This window comes from Biomphalaria glabrata, chromosome 14 (genome assembly GCF_947242115.1).
Source record: "Biomphalaria glabrata chromosome 14, xgBioGlab47.1, whole genome shotgun sequence".
NCBI lineage: Eukaryota > Metazoa > Mollusca > Gastropoda > Planorbidae > Biomphalaria > Biomphalaria glabrata.
In genome coordinates this window covers 2,698,716-2,711,623 of record NC_074724.1, presented here as the reverse complement: position 1 = coordinate 2,711,623, position 12,908 = coordinate 2,698,716, and the positions used below count along the sequence as shown (strand labels likewise).

The 12,908-nt window shown below is 36.4% G+C and overlaps 2 long non-coding RNA genes across 2 annotated transcripts; both read left to right on the top strand.

Annotated features, from left to right (window-relative positions):
- Positions 1–129: 129 nt before the first annotated feature.
- LOC106076073 (uncharacterized) lies at positions 130–2,563 on the top strand. Its single transcript, XR_001219281.2, has 2 exons — positions 130–372; positions 2,357–2,563. It is a non-coding gene; the product is annotated as an uncharacterized LOC106076073 (long non-coding RNA).
- A 4,861-nt stretch (positions 2,564–7,424) lies between these two features.
- On the top strand, positions 7,425–12,548 carry LOC106062827 (uncharacterized). The gene is made up of 5 exons (XR_008774888.1): positions 7,425–7,457; positions 8,669–8,769; positions 9,875–9,904; positions 10,557–10,586; positions 12,510–12,548. It is a non-coding gene; the product is annotated as an uncharacterized LOC106062827 (long non-coding RNA).
- The last annotated feature ends 360 nt before the right edge of the window (positions 12,549–12,908 follow it).

The following is a 12,908-nucleotide window of genomic DNA, read 5'->3' as shown; positions in this document are numbered from 1 at the left end:
GCTTGGCTTCTGAACCTGGGTTCCTGGATTCAAATCTCAGTGAAGACTAGGATTTTGAATTTCAGGATTTTCAGGGCGCCCATCAAACTCTTATAGGTACCTGACTTAGTTGGGGAAAGTAAGGGCGGTTGGTTGTTATGTTGGCCACATAACACACTGCTAGTTAACCGTTGGGCAAAGAAACAGATGACTGACCTAAACATCATCTGCCCAATAGATTGCAAAGTCTGATTTGAGAAAAAAAAATATAATTCAAATGCATTGCATTATTCTGTTTTAGAGTTTGTAGAAGTATGACAATGTTTTTTTTTTTTTTTTTTTTCTAAGAAATATCTAGTACAAGAAATGAAGAGAATATTCTTAGTCGTATCTGTAAGTATTTACAATTAAATATATATATATATATATACATAATATTTAAATTCAGGTAGTAATAAAGGTCTTCTGAGATGGTAAACGAAATTAGCGATGTAAAGATAGGAACATTTGGGTTCTGTAGGAATGGGAGATAACTGGCTGCCTGATTTATGAAACAATTGTGTAAAGAGAATGTAAATATTTTATATGCACTATAGATCAATGCACCACTTATGGAAACTGTAGAATCATGTTGGCGTCTCTGGTATTACAATAAACATAAATAATATTGTGTTTAGAATATTTTCTACCTGGATGTTCTATAATACATGTATGTAAGTCTACAGAGAGACTAGATGTTCTATAATACATGTATGCAAGTGTACAGGGAGACTAGATGTTCTATAATACATGTATGTAAGTGTACAGGGAGACTAGATGTTCTATAATACATGTATGTAAGTGTACAGAGAGACTAGATGTTCTATAATACATGTATGTAAGTGTACAGGGAGACTAGATGTTCTATAATACATGTATGTAAGTGTACAGGGAGACTAGATGTTCTATAATACATGTATGTAAGTGTACAGGGAGACTAGATGTTCTATAATACATGTATGTAAGTTTACAGAGAGACCAGATGTTCTATAATACATGTATGTAAGTGTACATAGAGACTAGATGTTCTATAATACATGTATGTAAGTGTACAGGGAGACTAGATGTTCTATAATACATGTATGTAAGTGTACAGAGAAACTATGTAACTTAAAAAGAAGGAAACACTTGAAGACTACATATGGTCAAATCTCGACGAAATTCCACAAGTATCAAAGTGGCCATAAAATATATGGAATATATTGGATGTAAACATAAGAAATACATAAATAGTTTTCACTTGCGCTGCCTGTGACGCTTAAAGCGTATCTCCTGGAGGGGTCGTGTCTTCAAGAGCAGACAACAGGGGGACACATTGCGAGTGCAGGTACAAGCCTACCTTGAGCGTAAAGGAAACAAAAATGTGCCCATAGACAAGAGAATGAGAAAGTTGCCCCATCAGATGGACCTAGAACAGATGCACTTACATGACCAAACATTTCCTCAATAGAAACGGATTGATTAGCCACACCAGATTCTGTCCCGACTCAAGAAGAAACTAAAACCAGTGACTCATCTGGGTGTATTTCCTTGCAGGAGCGATACGGACATGACACAGCTAGTCTGCAAATATAATTCTTCTTCCAAAGTCAACATTGTGTTACGTCGGTATAGTTTTAGAACTAGCTAAATTGTTGAGCAGAGACCCCCTATCAGAGTGTCTCTATCAGATAGTCCTTACCAGAGAGTCCTTACCATAGAGTCCTTACCAGAGAGTCCCTATCAGAGTATCTCTATCAGAGAGTCCTTATCAGAGATTCCCTATAGGAGAGTCTTTATCACAGAGTCCTTACGAAAGAGTTTCAACGAAGAGGTTTCATATAGGCCTATTAATAGTGATTTTATATCCTTTCGGCCTATAGGTAACATATGTTTCAGACAAACTTGTCACGGGCTACTAACTGCAAAAAAAAAAAATTATCGAAAATTGAATAAGGAGGCGCGGTACCTGGGAGGTAACACTGGGCTTCCAAACCGAGAGGTCCCGAATTCAAATCCTGGTGAAGACTGGGATTTTTAATTTCGGAATTTTGATTTTTAGGGCGCCTCTGAGTCCACCCAGTTTAATTGAGTATCATTAGCTGGGGAAACGTAAATGTCGCTGGTCGTTGTGCTGTTTACACTACATCTTCGTTAACCGTGGGCCACGTAAACAAATGACATTTACGTGTGATTTTGAATTTCGGGATATTTAGGGCACCTCTGAGTCCAGCCAGTTGTAATGGGTAACAGATTTTAGTCTGAAAGAGAAATTTACTTTTTAGTTAATACATTGAGACTTAGCTAACATGATACACTTTGAAATGATATGTTTATATTCAACACTTATATTTTTCAGAAGAAAAGAAATGCTTGAAAAGGTACGCGTTCTGGAAGTATCAGTGACACCAACAGCTTACTATGAGTCACCAATGTAGTCACCAATCTAGTCAGCAATGTATTTATAAACAGGAGGAAATAAATTAAGAAGACAATGTTTTCACTTTGTGTTTTTATGTACAACCTAATAAATCTTTAATCTTCGGAATCGAATACTTTACCATTATTATTTTTTAAAATTAATCATTGTATTTCTTTAATGTGGCCATTAACTTTGAAAGTGTTATTTTTACTTTAGGACTCGAAGTCAATGTTTTATGTTAAGTTCATTGAAGCGCGGTGGCTGAGTGGTAAAGCGCTTGGCTTCCGAACCGTGGGTCCCGGATTTGAATCCTTGAATAGACTGGGATTTTTAACCTCGGGATTTTATTTTTTTAGGGAGCCTCTGAGTCCACCTACTTGTAATGGGTACCATTAGCTGGGGAAAAGTAAATGCGGTTGGTCGTTGTGCTGGCCACATGTAATCTTCGTTAAGCTTTGGCCACAGAAACAAATGACATTTACATCATCTGCCCCATATGCCCTAAGGTTTAAAAAAGAAACCTTCCTTTTAAATTAAAACCAACACTATAAACAAATACCTTCGTTGGAAAGATGCCTGGAGAAGATACATATAAAAACATAAATGTAGATACAAAAATAATTTTTACCCAAATCAATGAAGAATATATTATTCCTCCAGACAGAAAAAATACTAAGCTAGAAAATCTTAATAAGAATTTCCTTTTTTTCCCCAAAAAATTCATGGCAGACGAGTCAAATTTCAAAATGTCAATACGGGAAAAAATGCTCTACCTTTCACCTGAATTCAAAGACAAAGTTTGTAACACTTAACAAAGTATCATTCAGTAACAATCTATTTGTAAGAGTACATACTATACATAATACTGACTAATATAGGAGAAGAGCAGTATGTGTCAAAATTCCGCCCAAGAATTAAATCCTACAAGTAATAGGATCAGAGCCAGACTTAGATTTGATAAAGCCCTGTGCTATTTTAGATATGAGGCCCCTTATAATCCAAACACGTGTATTTTTTACAAAGCTAATATCAACTCACTCTCTGTTTATCTGTCTAGATAAAACGTGTGTTCACGTTATTTCTCAGACACCCAATCTCGGATCAAGCTGAAATTTCGTACAATTATTTCTCAAACAAGGGTACGAAGCTTTAAAAGACTGAAGTGGTAGTATAAACTGAGTTAGTCCCCTTTATATTAGGCGACCTTCCTAGGCTTAGTAAACACAACTATGAAATAGATACAATAGATAACTTTACAATCTTCCACGTTCATAGACTCTTCTCTAGCAGAGAGATTAGGTTGGCTTGAGAAGTCTGAGAAGCCTTTTGCGCACAAGTTAGGATTCAAGTCGTTCCCTTTTTAACGGCCCCCGTAAAGGGAAAAGCGGCTATTAGGTGTTTCTGCAAAATGTCCGTCTGTCACACTCAGATCTCAAAAACATAAATATAAGGAAGATAATGTTTGAATATGTTAACAAAGAAAGATAATATTTTGTGTATTTTCAGTATCATTAAGTCAAATAAATTTATGAAATGTACAAGAAATGTTCACAGCAAATATAAGTATTAGTTAACTGTGTTTTTCTGGTCAACTAGCTGCTATCTGTATGCACACTGTACTGTCGTTTGATTGTTTCAATGGTCCCGATTTAATAGCTGCTATTCCCCGTCTGCTTGCGGGAGGCTTGGGAAAAGATGTAGATTATCTTTTTTTTTTTTTAGTTTGAACGCTGACAATATTTAATGTCATAAAAGAACCATTCTCAAGGGGTAACAATGCTTGAGAAATAACTAGAAATCTTAATCTATCTATGAGTGAAATGTAATAATCAAATCATCTTACTGACTGCTGATGGTATAAAAATGAGTGCCCTGTTGTTAATAAACTTAGCTCTTGTAATCCAGAGTGCAGTTGTCCATAGAAGCTTCTCCCTCTGCCTGTAGACCGTTCTCACGCTAAAGAACTTGAACAGTAGATTTTCTGCAACTTTGAAGGAACAAGACATATTTAAACGGCGTTTTTCCCACTCGACCAGTGGCGTAGCTAGGGTTCTGAAGGAGGGGGAGAATTTAAAAATCACCCCTGGCCCCCACTTGAGGGAAGCTTCCAAATAAGTATTTTTTTTACAAAAAAATATTAAATATTACGCAAAATGCAGGGGCCCCCAAAGAGTTCAAGCCCCCCCTCCCCCGGGCCCCCAAATGATGGCCAATTCCTTGCTATGCCACTGACAGAGGTGTACCTAACGATGAGCGGATGGTGCGGGCTGCACGGGGCATCAAGTGGTGACAGGCATCAAACTTAACCACTCAGTGATTAAACCCTTTTTTTTGGGATTTTCACAACTAAAAGTTTGAGAAACCCTAAAGTCTACAGTACCTACTGTTTAGAGGACAAAAAACAACGATGAGTATTTTATTTCGATTTTTTCTGAGTAGCTGCCGCCCAAGGCATCGAACCGAGACCAATCGTCGTAGAAAGTCTGAACACTGACCTGCAACGTCGCAAACTGTGGGACAGCAGAGACAGGTCTGTGAGACAGCAGAGACAGGTCTGTGATACAGCAAAGACAGGTCTGTGGGACAGCGGAGACAGGTCTGTGAGACAGCAGAGACAGGTCTTTGGGACAGCAAAGAAAGGTCTGTGGGACATTAAAGACAGGTCTGTGGGACAGCAGAGACAGGTCTGTGGGACAGTAAAGACAGGTCTGTGGGACAGTAAAGACAGGTCTGTGGGACAGTAAAGACAGGTCTGTGGGACAGCAGAGACAGGTCAGTGGGACAGCAGAGACAGGTCTGTGGGACAGCTAAGAAATGTCTGTGGGACAGTAAAGATAGGTCTGTGGGACAGCAAAGACAGGTCTGTGGGACAGCTAAGAAATGTCTGTGGGACAGCAGAGACAGGTCTGTGGGACAGCAGAGACAGGTCTGTGGGACATTAAAGACAGGTCTGTGAGACAGCAAAGACAGGTCTGTGGGACAGCAGAGACAGGTCTGTGGGACAGCAAAGACAGGTCTGTGGGACAGCAGAGACAGGTCTGTGGGACAGTAAAGATAGGTCTGTGGGACAGCAGAGACAGGTCTGTGGGACAGCAGAGACAGGTCTGTGGGACAGTAGAGACAGGTCTGTGGGACAGCAGAGACAGGTCCGTGGAACGTGGCAACGAGCTATTGGTCTCCGCTGAGACGTCGCAGTTCAGTTTTGAGACCTACTATATCTCGATCGAATGCCCTGGATAAGCCACTGGACATAATACTTATGTGTAGATCAACATTTTGTGTTAAAGGGAGATTGCAAGATGTCATCTTGACATAAATGTCCCCACGGATCATTACGAAGTTCAACTTATGCGACATTTTGCCCGCATTGACAAAAAAAAAAAAACCAACAGCAACTTATTAGGACATGACCTCTGAAAGAAACAGCTTGAGATTTGTCACAAAATGTCGCACGAGGTACCTTTTACAACAAAAGAAAATCCATTTCCGAAGACAGGCCTGGACGCCGAGAGACCGTAACTTGTATAGTCCCTCGACCGATAACTTATTTTAGCAATCGTGGCCACCCCTTATAGCTCACCCCTTGGTCTGCCTGTCACACTGCTCTCGTCCTTAATCTTTGAAATCGAAGATAATGTATTATTACTGCAAAGTTACCTTACGTTTTCGAGCGGTATGTGTGTGTGTGTGTGTGTATGAGACTTTGTTTTGTGAATGACCATTCATTGGTTTTTATTTCTGCTCTATCAAACGTATGTCCTTACAGTTGACCATATTCTTGTATGTTTGCGAATCCTGGACGCTGACAGCAGAACTAGAGAAGTGGATTTTGGTGGTAGAATTGAAATGCTACATTAAGATCCAAGGTATGACAAGCAGGACCACATCACAGGTGAAAAGATTAGAGACAAGATTACTGCATGTACCGGACGCTACGATGTCCTGCTAACTACTGCAAAAAACAAAAACAAAACACAAACTAAAAGTTCATATCCCAAAGTCCTCAGGTCTCGCAAAGACCTTCCTTTAGGGAACAGTACCAGGAAAAAGAAGAGACAGACAGAGAAAAGGAAGACAACAACAACAAAAAAATGTCATTGATAGAGATTTCATCCAAAGCTAAAGACAAAGGTAAGTAGATATATATATTAAAGGCGCGCAGGTTATTCACGGCCGATACACAACTGGGGTCTTTGTTCAAAACTACACTATTCAATACAACTTTTAAATAACAAATTTAAGTGTACCCCCGATCTAATATACAAAGTTTTGGATCTTTATTACTAAGTCGCCCAAAATAATGTTTCTGTTCACAAGTTAACAGTTTTCAGTACTTATGTATAACATGAACAATATCAGCCCCAAAAAGCAAAATACCAGCCTTCCAGTTTTATTTTTTTGTAATTTACTTCTTCTTAATTCGTTGGATTGTATTTCATCTTGAATTTTTGCAGTTGCCAGATAGGAAGATATCTGGGTTAAAATATTTATTTTATCTTATTTTCTTATCTGGGTTACAGTGCATTATCTTATCTTATCTTATATAATACAGACGTTACTTCAAAAAAGAAAATGATCACGTCCTACATGTCATGCATTTAGTCATGCTTATCAACCGATGACCCTAATTTTGCCAAGTCACTGGTTTTCCTGGCTGGCTCAGGCAACCCATTCCATGCTCTAATAGCACTAGGGAAGAAGGAGTATTTGTACAAATTAGTCCTAGCATTATCTTATCAATTAATTTTCATTACCTCCAGCTGTACGAAATGTCGCAGGAAAATCCCAATCTAATTTCCCTTTTCTTCATATTCGAGAACATTATTCACGCGCCAATGAATTTATGCTTACACTTACACAGATATTATAGTTCCTATGATAGACCTCTGTTTTGATAATTACATGGAGGGTTAAAAACTATCAATGAATAGTAAGTAGCGTATTCTGAATAATCATTAAGTGCAACGTATATAAAATGCAACACCATTTAGAGCCTAGTGAATGCTGTATCATCAAAGACTGCAGGCTAGCAGATCAGGTATTTACACATAGTATTATCCATATATCAAGGGATACATTTAGCTTATATAGTATCGACTTAGTTGAAAACGTATTGCTAGTATCCATTTATGTAAAGGTTGTATCTCTGTAAAGTTAAAGGTAACATTGTGTCTGTAGTTTGTATGCTCAGATTTGGCAGCTATCGTATAAACCACTGATGCCAGATCCGGCCCGCGACACGTCGGCACAAAGAGTAGAAAATCTCCCCCTTCCATTTTCCACCCCAAAAATGTGGAAAAATGTTATTTAAGGCCATCTGATTGTTTGACACCACGACCTTTAACCTTTGTACGTCAATGAAATGGCAGAGTCGAAGAAACTGCAAGTGAAATTTAGAATCTACCAGAAAAAGTAAACGGATCTTTATTTATTTTATTTATTTTTTTTTGGAGCATGATAATAAGCCAACATATCTGATTTGTAAAGAAGATAGTGTGGCTTTATTTGTTTCTAAAATAACATATAAACGGCATTATAAAACAAATATTATGGCATTCTTAGCTTGATGCGCGAATAAGAAAGATTTTTAAACTACGCCTAGAAATTGGAGAATTGTTGGGAATATTTACCAAAGAGAGACAAGAAAATGAGTCGTTAGCTATCTCGCTATAATTTTGCTCACATTTTAGGTACAGAAATGAAGCCATTTTCTGACGGGTAAAAAAAAACGTTTTCTTTCAGATGTACCATTAATTAATTAAGTTCAATAAATTGTAAGTACTAAATCCACAGGTTTGTAGTAAGATTGTTTTAGGTTAATTTCTTTTCGTTTTTTTACCTATACTGTCTTGTGGCCCGCGACACGAGTGTCGATAATTAAATTGGCCCGCAGATTGAATTAGGTTGGGCATCACTGAGTATAATCTGTTTTTCTTGCCTGTTTTGGATTTCTCTTAAGAATTGATTATTGTGACATAGTAACTGGTGCGCGATGGACGAGTGGTTAAGCGCTTGGCTTCCGACTCTTGGGTCCTGGGTTCGAATTTTGGTGAAGAATTAGATTTCTAATTTCGTGATTTTTAGGTCGCCCCTGAGTCCACCTAACTCTAATAGGTACCTGGCGTTAGTTGGGGAAAGTATATATTATGTCTGGTTGGTATGGCAAAATATTTATTTATCTTTTGACTTGAAGACAAGCCTTATTATTATTTATATTTATATCGGTGTTTGTTGTATTTATCTTGTCAGGTTGACATTGGAAAAACTAAATCATGAATCAAATACTTGTGATTCTGTGCATATTTGCCGTATCTTATAATGTTGTACTTGTTAAGGCGAGACCAAGTCCAGTAAGTACGAGATTACTTTTGTAAAAAAAAGTTCGAATTTCTTTGTAGTTCTTGTATAAATATGCATCCTTTAATGACAATACCAATAACAAAAATAATAATACTCACACCAAGTCCTCCACAATTAAGGTTCTACCTGCCTATGAAGGACGTGGGCTGCAGAACATTTTCAAATTGTTTTAAAAATACGATCAAAACTGCAAGCCTCCAGCAATGAACTAGTTTCCTTCCTACACAAATACGACTCTGAACCTACTCAATACTGATGTTCATGTCTGTTTGGATGACGTAGGGCATGAGATTCGCAAATAATAAGAAAAAAAAAACACTCAATGGAAATGTCCCGGCTTTATAAGATGGGGACAACATTGACAAGGCTGCTTCTTTAGCATGGCTCAAATCAGGTCATCACTAACATACAGAAGCTGTTCCATATTGTGTTAATTAAAATATTGATAGCAAAGCTGTGAATAATTGGCGCCAAACTATTTATTGTTTTTAAGCAAGATGTCTCGCAAGACACATCATCATCATAAATCTTCGATTCCTATAGAACCGATGCCCCATTTATCTATTTTTATTTGTGGTCAGAACATTCAAAAGGCCATAGAGTTCCGCGCCTCGGGAAAGAATCTGGGCATTATTCTATCTTGTTATGGCACGATTAGGAACTCGGCGCAAAATATGTAGGTCACAGCTGGGGCTGCGCAGCTACTCCTCACTAATCTTTGGAAAAGCCTTATTATCATAACATTATTATCATTATTTTATCATAACAATGTAAACTTTACAAATCTATATGACAAAGTGAATGAGACTATCCCTTGTTCTGAGGGGTACGAAATGATATCGTATATGGATACTATTGAAGAGAATTTCTCTCATGTACTAAGTAATTTGATTTTTCAACATACGGTTGGTGAAAAAAATCGTTAACCTAATCATTTTTGTTAATTAAATCAAAAGTCCATGACCGCTGTATGCCGATATAACCATTTATAATGGCTTCAATACAAATGAATTAAGGAATCATAAAAAGTTCTACATAATGTATTTTTTGTTTAAAGTGTGTAAACTAACATTAACATTCTCTCTCTGTTCCCAGGAAGTTGTAGCCAACAATGAAACCCAATGGGTAGGTTGACAGTTTTCTTTAGACCTTAAAATCTGGGCATTATTCTACATTGTTATGGCACCATTAGGAATTCGGCGCAAAAAAAAAAAATTTAATGAGGTTGCATAACAATGTAAAATTTATAAATCTATATGACAAAGTAAATGAGACTATGTCATGTTCTGAGGGGTACGAAATGATATCATGTTTCATATCCTATTGAAAAGAATTTCTCTCATGTACTAAGTAAATTGACTTTTTAACATACATTTGGTGATAAATTGTCAGCCTAATAATTTTGTTATTTAGATCGAATGTGAACACAAATGAATTAAGGAATTATAAAAGCTCTACATAATGTATTTTTGTTTTTTAACTCTTTCTCTCCGTAACTATTCTTCCACGTTTCGACAAATTCTTCATTTTGCACATTACTATTTCACTCCCCTGTTATGATAAGGCCTCAATAGCTTTGTCATTGGTCATCAGAAAATGTTTTATTTGGTATAGAATTAAAGGGGAACGCATGCTCTTTCTACATAACACAAAATAAAGTTTATAGAATGAAACATTAATTTAATTTAATGAGGTCAAATCAACGACGGCATCGTCAATTAGGAGAGAAAGAGTTAAAGTGTGTAAACTAACACTTACGTTCTCTCTCTGTTCCCAGGAAGTTGTCGCCAACAATGAAACTCAATGGGTAAGTCGACAGTTTTCTTTAGACCTCGATTAACTTGTTTATCAAGTTGTGACCACAAACGAAAAAAACCCCAGTCATATTGTGAAATTATTTTAGTATTTAGTTATAGATTAGTAGAAAAAGTTGTCAATGTCCTACTCTGCCTAAACATTCTATAGAACTGATGATACTCGTATAGTGTACAAGGAAATGTTTTTTTTTGGCCCGTATTCAAATCATATTTTTTTGTTCTTAGAGTGTCACAAACTATTTTGATAACAAGCGTCTTAGAGAGTTCATTATTCGCCACAAATTGGTTAAATCGTTGACACCGATTCTGTTCCATATTGCGTTGTTCAACTTTCTGTCCCATATTGTGTTGGACAACTTGTTAATAAAGAAGCTATCCCATATTGCGCTGGACAACTTGTTAATAAAGAAGCTGTCCCATATTGCGCTGGACAACTTGTTAATAAAGAAGCTGTCCCATATTGCGCTGGACAACTTGTTAATAAAGAAGCTGTCCCATATTGCGCTGGACAACTTGTTAATAAAGAAGCTGTCCCATATTGCGCTGGACAACTTGTTAATACATAAGCTTATTTCTGCTTCATTTGAGAGTGACATTAGAGACAAATAGCTGAATAGAACGCAGCGTCCTAGCAGGTGTCGAGATATTATTATATGAGTACATCCTCCAACGAAACCTTTTTCTTAAATCTCATATAAGTCTTAGCTGGTATTAGGGCCGGCCTTAGGCATAAGCAAACTAGGGCCTCCAATCATCAAAGTTTGGCCCTGATAGTAAGAAAAGTATTCCTAACAGAATGAGACTCGAAACGCGGACAACAAAATTAATGTTAAAAGAAAACACGTGACCAAAAATGTTAAATACTTTGAATGTAAGAATTTGTGTGGAATCATAGACATAAATATAGACTGGCCGATAAAAGAGTTTTGTGAAACGAAAATTTGTGACTGGCAAATGTGTGTACTTTATTATACAGCATTTATGAGCAGTGTAGTTTTGTTTAATCTCTAAGACTGAAGATCATGCGACTTTTCAGAATTCGGAAATCCGACAACAATAGATATACATGTTTTCAAGTTACATGAAGTTATTTCCTTTTTCCAGTCTATATTTATTTATGTCTATGTGTGGAACTATTTCATTTTCTTTGTCCCATACAAATAAAAATTGCATCACAAATACAGAAATCCGAAACAAAATCAAAATTGATGTTACCCCACAATAGACATCTGACTATTGTTAAAATTATCCAAGGCAAGTATATACTATAATGAGAACCTCATGGACCTCGAAGACTTTTCTACAGAGCACAGTAACAACTCAAACGATCTTCTGCGGATACATTAGGCTTGGTGGGCAGGGAAATAAAGTGTAACAAAGTTTCAATGATCAAGTACCTAGGCTGTATTTTTAAAGTAAATATCGATTGAATATATTAACCATTAGTCAATTTAGTGTATTGTTTACTTGCTGACAATACCAACTCTCAAGCTTTTTATAATCTAGTGTACAGTAAATGGGTGAGTGTCCGGTTTATGTAAGTAAATACATAAAAAAAAACAAAAATATATTAAATTTCCAAATATTAAAAAAAAAAAGCTTACATAAAAGAAAGAACCACACAATTACTGTCTATATCTAAATACTACAACATTAATCTAATTTTACTATAAAATGTATCTAATTAAATAGAATGTATTAATTAACTAATTTGTTAATTGTTTGATTCATTCATGAATTACATGAATTATTCATGACTTAACACCAACAACAAATAAATGCGCAGACAGACAGAGTTGACGCAAGTTTGGAAAAAAAAAAAACCTAACATTTTCACTGCTCAAATTTGTTTTTTTAAATTTCGCCTACTATAGGCCTTTCAATTGGCTCTCTTGTTCTTTTGTTTTTCACAGGAAGTGACTGACAACGCCACTGACTTTTATTCGGTAAATATTTGGTCTGTCTTTTGCTCTGACTCAGTATATAAGAACTTTTTAACGAGTTTTTAAGTACGACATATATTTCAAAGTGCTATTCTGGTGAATTATCTTTATGTATATTTATATATTTTCAAAGCTAATAAGAAAAACAAAGTCCTAAGTAAGACGAGCTAGCACAAGCTAAGACAAATTCATACAAGTTCCGCTTCTTCTTCTCTATTGCTTTTAGAACATCGAAAGAGCTACCTGAATCTACGTAGCTGCTCAATGATAAAAAAAAGACAAAGTCGCTACCATTATTGACATCGCCGTAGCACTATCTCATAATTTAAGAAAAACTAAGCTGGAAAAAAAAATGAAAATATGGAAACC